The sequence below is a fragment of the Gigantopelta aegis genome, unplaced genomic scaffold, assembly GCF_016097555.1.
Source record: "Gigantopelta aegis isolate Gae_Host unplaced genomic scaffold, Gae_host_genome ctg2950_pilon_pilon, whole genome shotgun sequence".
Classification (NCBI taxonomy): Eukaryota; Metazoa; Mollusca; class Gastropoda; order Neomphalida; family Peltospiridae; genus Gigantopelta; species Gigantopelta aegis.
The window spans coordinates 38,042-54,774 of NW_024533113.1; positions in this window are offsets into that span (position 1 = coordinate 38,042).

Below are 16,733 nucleotides of genomic sequence, written 5' to 3' on the forward strand. Positions count from 1 at the left end.
ACATGTTATGAGTACATTATTAGAGCTTTGGATAATGGATGGTGAGTTTAATGTCCATTTGTAACTGTATGTGTCCAATTTATAAGTCATGTATCCATTTATAGCTTACTATGTTTCCATTTCTATAGTTACTCTGATGCTAGTCACATGGACTGATATATTGTGTAACGCTATTATTGATAATCAGGTAAGTATTAATAGCTATTATGCTATCAAAGACCACACCCCTTAGCTCCTCCCGCACAATTTCCTCCAATATCAACAATATATATCTTAGCTACTCATGCCCATCTACTATCAAACGACATTACAAAAGCAAGACATCTGTTGCCATGGTAACACAACACCCAATACCTTTGGACATTAATACACCACTCAATAAAGTATTGATATATATTATGGGACTATGGTACATGTCACTAGTTGCTGTTTGCTAAGGAAAATGTGAAGGAATGTGGTCACATGACAGTCACATGTCTACATGCTGTCAATTATGTATTAAGTCATGAAGTTAGTGAAGACATGTCCAACAAAATATTAAAATTGAAAGTAAGTCATCTTCTCCTTGTTTATTATATGTCTTCTTTCTGTCAGCAAATGCTCCTTAATAATTTAGCAATTATTGCAATCTTGGAACATGGGCTAGACCACGCCCACCAATTATTATGTAACTGCGTTGCAACCAATATAGGAGGTAAAACTTAAGGTCCCTATACATCTTTGTAACCATGGCAATCAATTTAGAGCCTGCATTTCTTGTCACTTATAACTATTGTCTGATCCTTGTAAAGATGGATAAACTCAGGAGGCTTGTCTTTACTGGTTAGAGGAACAAGGGGTAGTACCCACGTCAGAGGATCAAGCAAGGAATTAATGAAACAGAATCAAAATAATATATTAACATATACTATGTTGAATTATTGGTTACATCATATATTGAGTTAAACAGCTCATTGTATAAACTAACTATATTAAGTAATGATTTGTTATTGTGTTATTGTGTATCTTATATATATACACAATATTTGGTCTTGCCATTACAGTCACATAAATTATACTTATAACAAATGTAGTCTCTTTATAGTTTATAGTGATATTATTGCTTCAAAATCCTTTTCCACGTTCCTCACATTTATAGGGTCTCTCCACTATGAGTACGTTTGTGTCTAGTGAAACTAGATTGTTGTGTAAATCTTTTTCCCACACTGCTGACATTTATAGGCCTTTCTCCAGTGTGAATTCGTTCATGTATAGTAAGATGAGCAGATGTTTTGAAGTTTTTCCCACACTCCTTACACTTAAAATGTCTAATACCAGTATGAGTTACTTTTTATGGTACATTAGACCATATTGACTAGTATAACTTTTATCACAACTCTCACATTTATAACACTTTTGTTTCTTTTTATGTGGAGAAATTGTAACTGATGATGACTGACTGTTACCATGGCAACCCTTCTCTTGATGAGTTAGCATATCTGTTTCTTTGATATTGTGTCGTACTCTCTGATGAGTGTTAAGATTAGCTTCAAGACTAAAGATACATTTACACTCTTGACAATGATAAGGTTTGTCATGAGTGTGACAAGAACGTAATGATAAGTCATCATATCAAAGTCATAACATGTTATTGAACAGAGAGGACAGTGAAATACATTATGTTTCTTGAGACAATGAATGTTAGGAGGTGATCAGTAATAAATGATGAACTTATAAACGTCTCCTTACAACCGCTAACAAGACAAGAGGACATTGTGGAACCACGTGGTCAACTGGTAGTATACGGAGTAGATTAAATTTTACACATTACGTTTCTATACAAATTTCAGAATCCTTCCGTACACGTCCGTAAACGTGTACTTCATTGTGTTGACAATAAAATCTTATAAACATAAAAGTTTGTAATGTCCATTCTTCTCTATCTCTTAACCTAAATAAAGAAGTATTAATTAATTTATTATCTATTCATTGTACCATGTAAATTTCTTCCTAGCTTTTTTCTGTCCAGGTTTCTTACGTTCTACCATTCTAGGATCCCTTACCAATAAACCAGCTAAGGACATATATCTATTCACATCATGACTATATTTCTAATACCTTGTTCCAATTTGTTGCCATGGTTACCAGGAAATGCTAACAAAGCCTTGCTGATGCCTAATCTCAGAGCACCAGTCTGAGCTGTTTTAGAAATAAAATAAGATTGTCATAAGAGGTTGTACCCACGTCACCTGTGGTACCACCCCCAGCAACTTTAGCTTCAACATTCCATTTGCCCAGTTGTCCTATTACCATAAAAGGATATAGTACTTGTTGTCTATTAATAGAAATACTATGTTACTATACTTAGTAACATATTACATGTACCTGTTTTCAATACGAGGAAAATAATTGAGGAAGCTCCTCCTATTATAACAATATGACCATATCCTTCCTTTAACCAAACCTGAGCTACAGCTGTTTTCCTACGTCCAACAGTATAAGAATATCCTTTGTCACTGACCTAGACAGACAGACAGACTGATAGAGTACTGATAGTCAGACAGACAGACACAGACAAAGACAGACAGACTGATAGAGTATTAGTCAGACAGATAAACAGATGATGTATTAAAGAAACAATACAAACAGATCTTGTGTTACCTCTGGTAATTTAGCTTGAGAGCGATAAACAAACAATGATCTCCGATATTTGTCAAGAAAGTCTTTTATTAGATGATTTTTGAGGATGATATGATAGCAATGTTAAACGTTGTATCAAGTGATCATACTACAAGATAATTTAGTTAGCACTATATTTCTAGTGTACTAGTTAACCTGATCATTAGTAAGTTCTTCTGCTAATAAATTTGCTAGTTTGTCCTTCTTTAACCATCTCATTGGAACAGTGGACACTCCAGATAGGGGTGTGTCCTCTGTCTGACTTGTATTAATAATACTATGATCAGTAGACTCTAATATTTCTCTTGTTTATATATCTCCTATAGAGTACAGGTATCAGTCTGTGATATCAATAGGACATGAGTCTAGAATATGATCAGTGATATAGATATAAGTGTAGAGTATAATTATATCTAGGTCTGAGGTAACGAGGTATGGACATGAGTCTCCTTACATCAATGAGTTTATAATAAGCAGGTGATCCAGAATAGAAACCAGTTTCTAATGGTCTACCAAGTGAGTCAAATGCAGACTCTATAAGATGGATACATTACTCACAGTACATATTAAGATATCAGACATACCTTTACGTTGGGGAATATTTCTGAAGGATGCTGATAAATAAAACTAATAAATGTTTAATTAAGTAGGTGGAGCTTACTTTGAGAAAAGGTCTTGCATCTTTAGCAGTTTAGAGAAGATGGTAATAAAATAGCGAATTGAATCCTGATTAATAAAGGGTTAAAATAAATTTTAAGTCTTCTATGACAGTTACCTCAACATCTTTATCAGTAAATGTAGTTGGATCATGACCCATCATTTTAGCTAACATATTTTTACCACGATAATATTCCTGAATTTCATGTACCATCCATGGCTCTAAGAAAATATGTAATTAGGTACATGTACATGTACCTAATTACATATAGTGATATGTACATTACATATCACTATATGTACATGTATATATTCACTATATGTACATGTACATATCACTATATGTACATGTACATATCACTATATGTACATCAACACATTTAACCTTCATTATCTAGCTCCTCTTTTGATGGACTGGTTCTGATGTCATTACTTGAGACTGAGTCTGAGGTATCTGTAGTATTGGACTGTGTCTTGCCATCATTGGCTATTGTAGTATATGTTGTTATCTATAATACATGATATCAATTAAGTATTGTTTTAATGTAATAACTCACTACAATACTAGTTGTATGAACTGATGGAATCAGATTATTGATAATACCAACTCTTTGTGTTCTTAGAGATCTCAGAGGGCCACACATCACTCTGAATAAGTTCATCTCTCTATTGTGTCTGAGAAACGGTACAAGTTCCACGTGGGTTCATAAAGTTATTAATTAAAAAGAATCAATTAAAATTTGGCGCGAACTTTACCGGTTGAAAAGAGAAATTAGTCAGTCACATGGAATTGGACTGTCTGTTCGAAGTGAAGAAGATCTCGTTTCTAGTCTACCTCAGACAATTACTGACAAGTCTAGTAGTCTCACTTCTTCACAAAGTACGCCATAACATACTGTATGTTGAGATGTGTACTTTCTTTAGAGTTTCCTCAATTACTGTGTTGGTGTGAGGAGAAAGATGGAGGACATTGTTACAAGATAGTTTAACAAGATGTGGCATGTTACAATGGTTAGTTAATAACATTTGAAAAATGTATAAATTCCTCTAGTCTGTTAAATGATAGAGATCCATTCCCTGATCATTTTCATGACCCAGTGATGTCTCTTTTTGGTCACATGACTGTCACATGTCAAGCACTTCGGCAAAATATCAAATCTGTATTTATGAGATTTCGTAAACATTTATACATTATATTACAACAGACGTCTCCCATAGCAACAGGTATTATTAATAATTGATACATATTAATGATAATTATATTTTATTAATAGATGAACAACTAAACAGTTTTGAATATTGTGTTATATTTCTACATTTTTTGATATCTCATGTTATGAGATTTATTGAAACTTATTGTCATAACACAACTAAACCACTCCTACCAATTGACTCAATATTTGATGATGTCATTACTCAACTGACCAATACAATTCAGTCATTAAAGTCATGTGACCAAATCCTCTCGGACAGAACCAATCACTATATGTTACATGTAGTATTACATGTACATTGGACAACAATAGCTGTCCTTTATCAAGTACAGAGAGTATTAGGTTAGATGATGTCATAATGATGCATAGCCACACCTCCATTAGGTGGTAATTATAGTACATTATTTCTTGAAAACTTGTGCCGATCTTCTAAAGTGTCTGTTACTTGAAGCAGCTGGTCATTGTAAAGAGGTAATGTAATAACTGACCCTTTAATTATTATATAATTAATTTTTATTAGGTCAATACAAAGAGAAACATTCCATGTCTTTATACTTGTCCATGCATTTTGGAGGTGTGGTTACTTGTTGCCAAGACAACAGACTCAGTATCCAATATAAATATTCCAGTTAGTTTAATAGTACATGTACATCTATTATATCTCTTTATTTTAGTCATTCTGGACTCTTCTCTCTCGTCTCCTTCCTCTCTCATCAATGACCTTTGACCTCAGTGATCCATATGGTTTTAGTTGGTGGATACTTTCTCAAGTCACCTGTCTCTATGGTTACACTAATGAGGGGGAGTGGCTTGGTGATACCTTTGTTGATTATGTCATCAATCCACCTTGGAAGATAATACAAGACTTAATGATAAAGACATTTAAACAAACAGAGAAAAAGTAAGTGATCATTTTTATATTTTTAAAGAGTTTCTTTAGATTGAGTCTAGTTTGAGATGGTCATTAAGTTGCTGTTTTATCTATATCATTGCTGGCCACACCCATCATTATCTCCAATTATTATAGCTTGGGATTACTATCATAAAAATCTAGTGAGTCATGATGATGTCATATTGTGTCATTATGATGTAATGGAATTGTTATTGTTTATAGAACAAATCATTTCACTTATCAAGTTTAGAGATTAATATATTAACTTCCATGGGTAAGTTTAGTTAATTAACTTTAATTATTATTAATATAACTACTTAGATCTTGTCGTCAATGGTTTGATATTATTAAAAAATTGGTGATGTTTAAGTAACTGAAAAGTAAGTCATAATGACATGATATGACATCATTATGATGTCATATACATAGTACTCTCATAGATGGTACTAGTTATGAATTATTTCTTAAACTATTAACAAGTTTATTAAAAAATAACAATGAAATATGGCGCCAATTGAAAACAAGTAAATGAATTACATCATTATGATATCATAACTCCCACCCTCTTATTAAAGATTTTATTCCAAGTTCTCTCAACGAAAAGTCTTAGGATTAACAGAAGATGGTCTTACAAATTTTATGTTATTATTTCTTATACTGGCCTTTATAACTGATACTGCTGAAGTGGTTAGTAATATGTAATATTAATCCTTTACTCTCTCTCTCTCATCTCTTGTTCCTAGGGACAACAATTTGTATTCTCTGTTAAATTATCGTGGTTTAACATCTTGTAAAGAGAAATATCTTCCATTAATTTGGAAAAGTATCCATTAATTGCTCCACCCATCAATTAATTTTAATAACTTTCATATCTAGGTCTTTTTACAATGTTACTGTTATATCATAATAAGGGGGTGGATTTTTTCTAATCCAGTAATAGGAAAAATAAAGTCTAATATACAGACTCTATCCAAGTATATGATGTACATGTATCCATTTAACATTACATGTGTACGTAGTGAGATGATGACATCGTGTGATGGACAAGGTGATATACTTACTGTTGCTATGACAAAACATTCAAGAAGGAATTAGAGAACTGGTAGATGAAAGGTGCACTGGTGTTCAATGTTTATTTGGTATGAAATGAAATAACAAAAATAACTTATTTATTATTTTCTTTTACTAATAGATTCTTATCTCTGTGATTTAGTATCTAATATAACAGGTCAGCAGTTTTTTGCTCACATTAGAATGGATCTCTTCTATGGTACTCACTGTCAGGTAAGTTGCCGTGGCAACAAGACTATGTGCCATCCTTTATATAGTGGTCAACTTCAGGAGTTGTCTAAATCTTGTGTTTCCATGGAAATGGAAAATAATTCTTGTTTAATTAGAGATTTAAAAGTACGTCACATATGTCTACTAATACATCATTATATGTACATGTACTAATAATTACATGTACATTACTAATACATGTACATGTACATGTACTAATACATTATTATATGTACATGTACTAATACATCATTATATGTACATGTACTAATACATCATTATATGTACATCTACCAATACATCATTATATGTACAATACTATATCATTATATGTACATGTACTAATACATCATTATATGTACATGTATTAGGTTTACTACATACAATATGGCAGTATACTCATCAGCTCTTATTAAAAGAAGTCATGATAGTGTTCCTAGTGCATTACTAGCTGAGACAGCTGCTATATTGATTATTGCACAATGTGAATGGTTAGTACTTGGTTATCAAAACAGGTTTGATGTGTTATAGTTAGGTTATCACCACAACCTGCTACAGTAATATGGAAGCATTTGGACTCTCTACATCATCTAACATAATGTATGACTGACTGTATATATATGATTTGTTTATTGCTTTCTCTAACTAGTTTAGTGACAACTTTTCTTGCTAAAGTTTTAAGTCATAATTCTCTTCTCTATACTTTATTATCTTCACAAGGTGTTCAACTTAAAATATGTCACTCCTGGTTACGATGTCTTCTCTCTGGACCATCTAAACATCTCTCACCTCTAACACAGTCAGTGCACACACACACACACACACACACATTACAGTAACTATTTTCTCTTAACAGATCACTTCAACAATTGGACAGTGTTCATGTACTAATAACAGTGGGTGGAGATATTGAGGTATTATTATATTGATTTTAATGATAGGTCCAGACCCTCTTGTTCTTTTAGTTATCAGACCCTATTATTTTATTACAACAATTACTCAAAGGATTGTCCCATCATTTCAACTTAGCAGTAAGTTATAATGGATATATATTTTAATAAATGGATCCATGGATATATTAATGGACATATTGTTAATATATAAATGGAGACATATTATGATAATAATTTTTTTAAAAATTATTCTCTATTTTTAGAGTTCAATTGAAGACAAGATGAAATGGAGAAATAACTTTACAATAATTTTAGGAGATTTATGTCACTATATTGAAACCTCATTTAATACCTCTACTCTCAAGTAAGCCACTCCCGTTTCATAACAATGACATCATAATGATGTCACCCTTTTAGAACATGTTATAAAGTTGCTTCAGCCATTGTTAGACATTGTTCCAATTAATTTACAGCAGGGTAATCACGTCAAATTTTATATCATTGTGACATCATTTTTATTAGACTAATACTCGTTGTCTACTGCCACAATTATTAGACCTATTAATACTTCCTGTATTGTCGTCACGGCGACCACTACCTCAGGGAATGACCCAGTTAATTAGAGGTCATCTACATCATGTATGTTACATTTATATGAGTGCATGTTTTAATGTATTTCAGTTTTTTACAAGGTTTAATGGAACTTGATAAAGATGAATTTGTTAACAGGAAAATAAAGCAGATTTTCTCACGATATTTTCATAGTTATCTTCAACCATCAGGACCAGTCCAACTGGTTCAAACTAGTTCTCCAACCCGTTCATATTACTTTTAGCACCTGCTTTTGGTACTCAACCATCCTCTGATACCAGTTATATAATATAACTCAATGATCTCTCTCTTTTAACTCTCCCTCCCTCTCTCCTTCCAGTGATATTCTGACATTATCATTATCAATTATTTCTAAACAAGAACTCGTTTTTCCTCAACAATCTACTTCACTTTATTGGTATATTATATTATATAGAAACAATAGATATTATTGTCTCCTCAGACAATGAAGTTTTTAAATCAAGTATTACAAAGAGTGCAGTCATATGATTTATTACTCAAGACCACACCCCTATTATTAGGTCGTCTTCTCTCTTGTCACCTCTCATTTTCTCATACTCAAAGAAGATCACTAGAAATATTACAACTAACTACTAATATATTGAAATTATTACTGGAGAACTGTACAACCATCAAGATGTGTTGCCATGGTAACAATATCTGAGAAATGTACATATATCTATATGTACATATTATAGCTCTGAATTATTACCTGTCATACGAGATTATCTGGTTTTGAATTGTCTGACCACAAAGTATATATATATTATTATTGTTACTTAATTTGGTTTATTTTAGGAACTAACTTTAAAGCCATTGGTTGCCATAGCAACATACTATCCTACCCTCATTGTACAGATGCTTCCAATCACACAAGAATTAATTACAGAGTTTGAGACAAAAAGAGGGTGTGGTTATGACCAGTTATTAAGGTATGCATCACTATTATGATATTTGACATTAATAATAAGTTTATTCCTAAACTTCATTCCTGTATATGGAATGTGGTAGTATGAGAATGAGACCAGTGAGATCATCTCTAGTTCCATCCACTTATAATACAAACTAGAGATAAGCTTACCCAATAATTATTAAGAATTGTGTCCTCTATCAATTCATTAGTGAATGGTACATGGTGTGTCCAGGTTAATTAATACTCACCCATATTAGGTATAACTTGTAATTGTGGACATGACCATCACCTGGTCATTTGTTAATAAGTGATCATTAATTTTTTTATAATTTTATTTTAGAAATGAATTTGAATTATTGAGGAAGACAATTGTTACATAATGAGATTAAACTTTTAATAACTTTTTATAATTGTCTATAAATTAATAAACGCCACATAATAATATATTAAATACATACATAATAATATATATGTAATATGTACATGTAAGGTAAAGAATGGTAAGTTACATAATATATAATATATATGTGACTTACCAATTACCAATCAATCAAAATGATTCGTTTTCTACTCTCAAAACACAAGTCTGTCTTTAATACTTGATAACTGTCTAACTTCGTACAATACTTTTCGTGTTGTTTTGAAAGTATAGTCTCCATATTGTAGTATTTTTATTAAGTGATGTACATATTGTCTTGATATCATCATTGTTCAATGAAATATTGTAGAGATCTAGTATAGTCAATGATGTAGTTGTTTGTATTAGATCTGCTATTGTACTGGTACTAACTGAAGTAATCTGAGGATTATATCCGATGCGTAACATAGTCATGTTTGGTTTTTAGTAAGTCCTTCACAGATATATCGGACTCCATTATTAGTGATGTTACAGTTGATGAGTTCTAGTTCTTTTAAAGTTGTATTACTTGATAACATAGTAGATAAGTGAGTTATATCTTCATCTGTGATATCAGTAACATCAGACAACCATAACTTCTCAAGTGTTTTATTATTAAAGAGATTATCACTGACTTGTTTGATACCACCAGTAAGTGAAGAGGACACCAGGCATAGTGTCTTTATTGTTTTATTAGTTTTTAGTATCTCTGATAATATCAATACACACTTACTGTCCAATGAAGTGTTCCATATGTCAAGTCTCCACACTGTACACTTATTAAGATTGTTTATAATAACTGCAGTACTTTCAGGAGATGATGAGTAGAGATGAATACTCCATTCTTTTCCTGTTTGTTGTTCTTTAATTAATTCACTTAAAACATCTTCACTTTCTAATACACTTGGACTAGTGAGTCTAACAATATTGTTAACATCATTCCACTGAACACTTCCAGTGTCTCCTGTTATAAAACAGAGTTAGTATATAGTATAGTACACACATAGTAATATATACTATAACACACTACAATACACAGACAATACACATAACATACACATATAAGTCGACATAGTAATTGATTGGACTCTACAAGTTATAGGATTTCTGTGAATTGATTAAACTAGTTTAATAATTTATAAACTCAGGTTTGTTAATGTCTAGGGGTTTGGGAAATAAACAGTCTGTATATTATATAAGATATAATTTTATACTAAATAGCATTATATACTGCAAATGAAGTTATTATGAACAGAGCTCTAAATACATTACAGTGTCCCACATCATCCTTTTAAACAGTTAGTCTAACAAGCAAGCCCCTTCTCCTTTTTGATAACCTGACAAGCTGAGGAGGTCTAGAAGTTAACTTGGATTATTGCTCTCCATTGAAATGCATAGAATGTTGGGCAGTACCACAAAAATGTCAATGTGGTTATCAATATTATTGTTATGGGGGCTATTTTGGAAGATAAATTTTTAACATTGTAGATTTAGTTAATCTTAAAACATTGTTCATGGAAGTTTGTATGAAGACACTATCTTGGTAAAGTTGGATGGAAAAATTCTAGACTAATAACTTGTAAATATGGTAAAGCTAAATTTAACATAATTTTAAAAGAAACATTATAATCTTAGCCCCTCCCACTGTATACAAGGTAATATATTAACATTGACTTATCAGTTTAATAATGATATATATAACTTACTAGTGGTATCTGATAATCTTTTAATAGTTAGTGTAATTTTGTTTCCTCCTTTTTTAATAATACTGGTAGCATCAGTAGTTGACATACCTTCAGTTGAGTAACCATTAATTTCTAATAATTTATCACCAATCTATAATAATAATATTATTATAAACCACACCCTTTATTAATTATAGATATATATCCCTTACTCTAAGTCGTCCATCTTTCTCTGCTGCTCCATCCTTTGTTATTTTTGAAACTCGTATAGCAGTGTTATACTTTGCTCTTCCACGAATAAAAAATCCAAATTCATTACGATTTTTAAAAAATTCTATATGATGTATTTCCTCTATATTAGGATAGCCACGCCCTAGTTCAGGATAAAGAGGAAGTTGGTTATAGGATATTACAATATGTTCATTATCTCAGTGGGTGGAGCAACTTAATAAATATATTAATATACTAGAGAATTCAATACTAATATTGATACTATTGTGAGTATTATAATATTAGTAAGTATTAGTTAGTCTAATATGATAATGTTGTCTTTGTACTACCTTTATATAGTTTATTAATAATATTTAATTGACTCTGACCCATTTGTGAATGTGATACTATACAATGTAATGTAAAAATTATTGTGGGTGTGGTCATAATTTTGGTCCAGCCCTATTATCATTTTAAAGTCTCAGATATCTCAATACATATTAATACATACATATAATTTCTACAGTACTATCTGGTATATAATGGACATTGTTTTATGTTACTACCTGTAGTTTCAGTGATAAGCGATGTCTCTTCCTGACTGGACTGTGTTTGAGTCTCCTTTAGTCCTTGATCAGTTACTGGTTTAATAGTCTTTGGTATGAATGCTAGATCTAGTAACAATGTCATATAATGAGAAGTGACTAATATCAGTTACCTTTTAAGCTCTGCCTTAATACTTCAAATTGTTTGTTTCTCTCTCTTAATTGTAACATCAATGATGCTGTCACTTCCTGTAGTGTCTCCAACTCTTTTTGTCTCTCTGCAGACACTGACAGTAACTCTTCCTTAATAACTAAATAATTATTAATTATAATTATGTATTGATAAATCAGTAACACAGACTATGTTAGTGATAGCTATTGTATTAATAATACCTTCCTTCCATTTTAAATGTAATGTCAAATTTTTGATTGTTTTTTCTTTCATTTCTTTTCTTTCTACATAGAAATATTGAATTTTAAATCAGATATATCATATAATAGACAGCTATTAAATAAACAATGATTATTGACTACATGGACAAATACCTTCACTTTGTTGGACAGTAGATGATATTTGCAAAGACATCTTTTTACTGATGGTTTGTCGCAGTTCAAGTTGGCCTCTCAACTCCTTTGTGTTCTCTTCTACAATAGATCTAATCTCCTATATATCAATAAACAACACATTTAGTAACTGTCATCTAATATTACTCATCTCTTACCTTGTCTCTTTGATGTTTATCATAAATAGTGTAGTAGCTAAGAGTGAGTTTTATTATTCCCATCTCTTTCAAAACATCAACATTCTCCTCTGCTGTTATAAGTAGAATATCCATCATATAATGTGGAGCATAGCAGGTAACAATGATGGAGTTGCCTTCTTTAATAGCTCTAACTTGAACTGACTTTGTCATATCTTTGAATGCTTTTGATAGCAAATCTTTAATGTCACTGAGAGTATGTTCATCTGTTTTCCATTCCAATACAAACTCAATAGTCTCACAGGTGAGATGATGTGAAGAAGTCACCTTGAAATTTTGGTTAATACATATGTCAGTTTTCACCTTCTCACAAAACATATCTACAGTTGTCTTGAACTCTGTGATATGTCTCTTAGCTTCTGTTATATTGTAGTGATCAACAATAGCCTCCAAACAACAGATGTTAATAATGGTACATTTATCTTCTACTAGTTCCATGACATCATCAAATGATTCAGCTGATAATAATTGAGGTTTTAACTCTCGGAAGCATCTTCGAAGGTATTTTTTGAGCTCTTCTAATGAAGGGACACCCTTCGCAATGAGAGGTTCAACTGTTTCAATAAGATTTCCAAAGATCACTTTCATTTGATCAAAATCATATCGATATGTTCTGTGAAGACTGACTTGAGAAGGGAATGTTTGATCTATTAATACAGTCAGTAATTTATATTAAATATTATAAAAACATTTATTTACCAAACTCCTTGAGTATATCTTGACCAATTAGTATTGTTTGTTCAGATTTTAATAAGACACTTGCAAACAATTTTAATTTGCTAGGATCTTCAGACACTGTAGTACATAGTGCTCTCAATGGACCATCTCCTAGTACACCTCCTAATCTATTGACTTCATCTAATGTCTCCTTAGAGATCACTCTCTCTGTATATAACATCTGAACAATTTCCACAGGAAGAGTAAGTGGTAAGATCCTATCAGAGTGTTTGTGTAACATTTGACAAGATGGAGTAGATAACTCTTCTGTTAAAAGGTAAAGAGACAATATATTATATAATGATAATTGTAACTTCTCACTAAATTCTTTTATTTGTTCAGCAGCAAAGATTTTCTTCCATTGTCTTGAGAGCATCAGCTAATGAGTCCCATGTAGGACCTCCACTCTCAGTGACCTTGTCAGCTTTACTCAACCACAGAGTTAAACACTCGTGAAGACAGCTCTCTGGATCATCTCTGTACTTGGTTCTAATACTTGATAGAGTAGGTTGTAATAGACCCAGTTGTAGACCAAGAGGAGACCAACGATGACTTGGGAAATAACCTTGTTTCAAAGCTTTAATGATATCTTTCAAATTACTAACATCTATAATAACAATGTAAAGAAGAAAAGCAACTTAAAGTGAAAGTTTATATTACTTTAACTCACTCAGTTCATTTTGATTTGTTGTCATAACTAAGGACTTGGGAGTGTCTAGTCTAGTAAAGGGTGGAGCTACATACCAGGAAAAATTGATATTATAAATAGCATTTAATGAGTCATTAGTGATATAAATAACATCTTAACTAACTGAATCCTATGAAAGTTTGATAATAAGTAATTGACCCCACCCCTAATTTTATCCATCAATGATATAATATTTTTATTCTAGCTGGGTTCATCATGATAGTTTTTGTTATCTATATTAACTACTGACTGGAATAAATCATTTACTATTAATGTGACTAGTATGTTCTAATGTCCAAATATATAATACAACAGATAATGATATATGTAGTAGTCTTTTTAATGTAATAATTCTATTTATATATTTGGTAGTTAGAACAGCAGATAAAAGGTAACATTATCAATATGGCCTCTTTAGCTAGCAGTATTAAAGGATGTCCTAACAGATGTTCATATGATGTTAGTAAAGCAGCTGTATTAGTTTAACATAATCAATAGCTATTGATTATGTTGAGAAAGGAATACGTATAAACTCTATCTGTCCAGGTAAGTGGAGACAACTTATAAACTTTATCATTTCTTGTCCATTAATATATCTGTCTCTTTGATCTATTCATCTATTGTACTATTAATTGATCCATTTATTCATCTATACATCCATTTTACTGTTATATTCATCCATTTTTCAGTTACTGTTGATACTTCATCTCTTCATGAGAGGTTGTCTGTTATGGGAGGAGGTGATGTTGAAAAGGTTATATATTAATATTAATTGTTATAGTTAGTGTTAAATTTACATTGTAATGTAGGGTATGCAGGAATTTACTAAACATCAAAAAATGGGTTGACTAGCAACTGCAGAAGAGATAGCTTCAATGATTGTATATTTAGCTAGTGATGAGGTGAGATATGATATATGATAAGTATTAGATCTCATATAATGAGAAGTATTAATATTGTTAGAGTAAAGTACCAGCTGCTGGTAATAATAATCAACTAATACAGGAACATCCCTCATGAAAAGTTACACTATCTTTTGTCCTCCACTTAACTATAAACTCCACCTATATTAGCAAAACCGGGTCCTTCTTGGTATAACTTCTATGATGATGTAACTTGTACTATATGATGACATCACTATGTGTCATAAGGTTTTGGTTTAGGGTTTAGGTGATGGATTTAGATGATGTCATCATATATAATGACATCACTAGGTGTCATTTAATGATGATGTCAATCGTAGTGAAGTTACACCTGACCAAGAACCACCTGCAAAAATTAATAATTTTTTTTAAAAATGTCCTTGAGAACATTAGAATATAAAGAGGACATTGAGAAAGAGAGAGAGATAAGATATAATACAATCATTATCAGTGACCACACAATAATGTACAAGTAAATATTTTGTAATAAATACATTTTGTCACTAAATACTGACCCCACCCATTGACTTCATATAAAATTTTCTCTACCACACAATATTCACACACAAAGTATATAAATATAGAAATTAAAGATACTAGAGAATACTTTGATCATTACAACTTACTTCATATAGTTTTCATCCTTATATCAATATTGAGTCTCCTTAATAATTTTATTATATACATTGTTCATAGAATATATAATATGTTCTAGAATATATAATTATTATATTATTAGTTCTCTGTCTCAAGTTTATCAAAAACATGACAAATAAAATAATCTCTTGTTTATCAACTGAACTAACATCAGTATAATTTAACTGCCTTCTTTAAAAGGTCATTACAATACTGACTGCTGTGACAAGGTCACTATTGAGTTACTAAAAGAATGTTTGTCATTTCTTCGTAATGGTGAGTGCATCAGAAGGTTACAATAGGGGCACACCCACATAAAACTCAGCTGTTAGAGAGCAAAAAAGTGCGACGTTAGAGAATCGAAGTAAGTGTCAAGCAAAACTGCTCTATTTTTATTGTCTACTAGTTTTGTTAGAGAAATAAATTGTTAATAAAAAGAGATAAAAGAAAGTGAAGAGTAATTTAAAGAGAAAATAAAAGTGAGTGAGAAGACAAATTAAGAATAAACAACAAACTACTTACTAATACAAGAACACAAGTCTGTCTTTAATAACTTGATAACTGTCTAACTTCTTACAATACTCTTTATGTTGTATTGATAAGTATAGTTCCCTTATTGTAGTATTTTTATTAAGTGATGTACATATTGTCTTGATATCATCATTGTTTAGTGAAGTATTGTTGAGATCTAGTGTTGTCAATGATGTAGTTGTTTGTATTAGATCTGCTATTGTACTGGTACTAACTGAAGTGATCTGAGGATTACCTCCGATGTTCAACGTAGTCAATGTTGGTTTTTAGTAAGTCCTTCACAGATATATCGGACTCTATTATCAGTGATGTTACAGTTGTAGAGACGTAGTTCTTTTAAAGTTGTATTACTTGATAACATAGTAGATAAGTGAGTTATATCTTCATCTGTGATACCAGTAACATTAGACAACAGTAACACTTCAAGTGTTTTATTATTAAAGAGACTATCACTGACTTGTTTGATACCACCAGTAAGTGAAGAGGACCACAGCCATAGTGTCTTTATTGTTTTATTAGT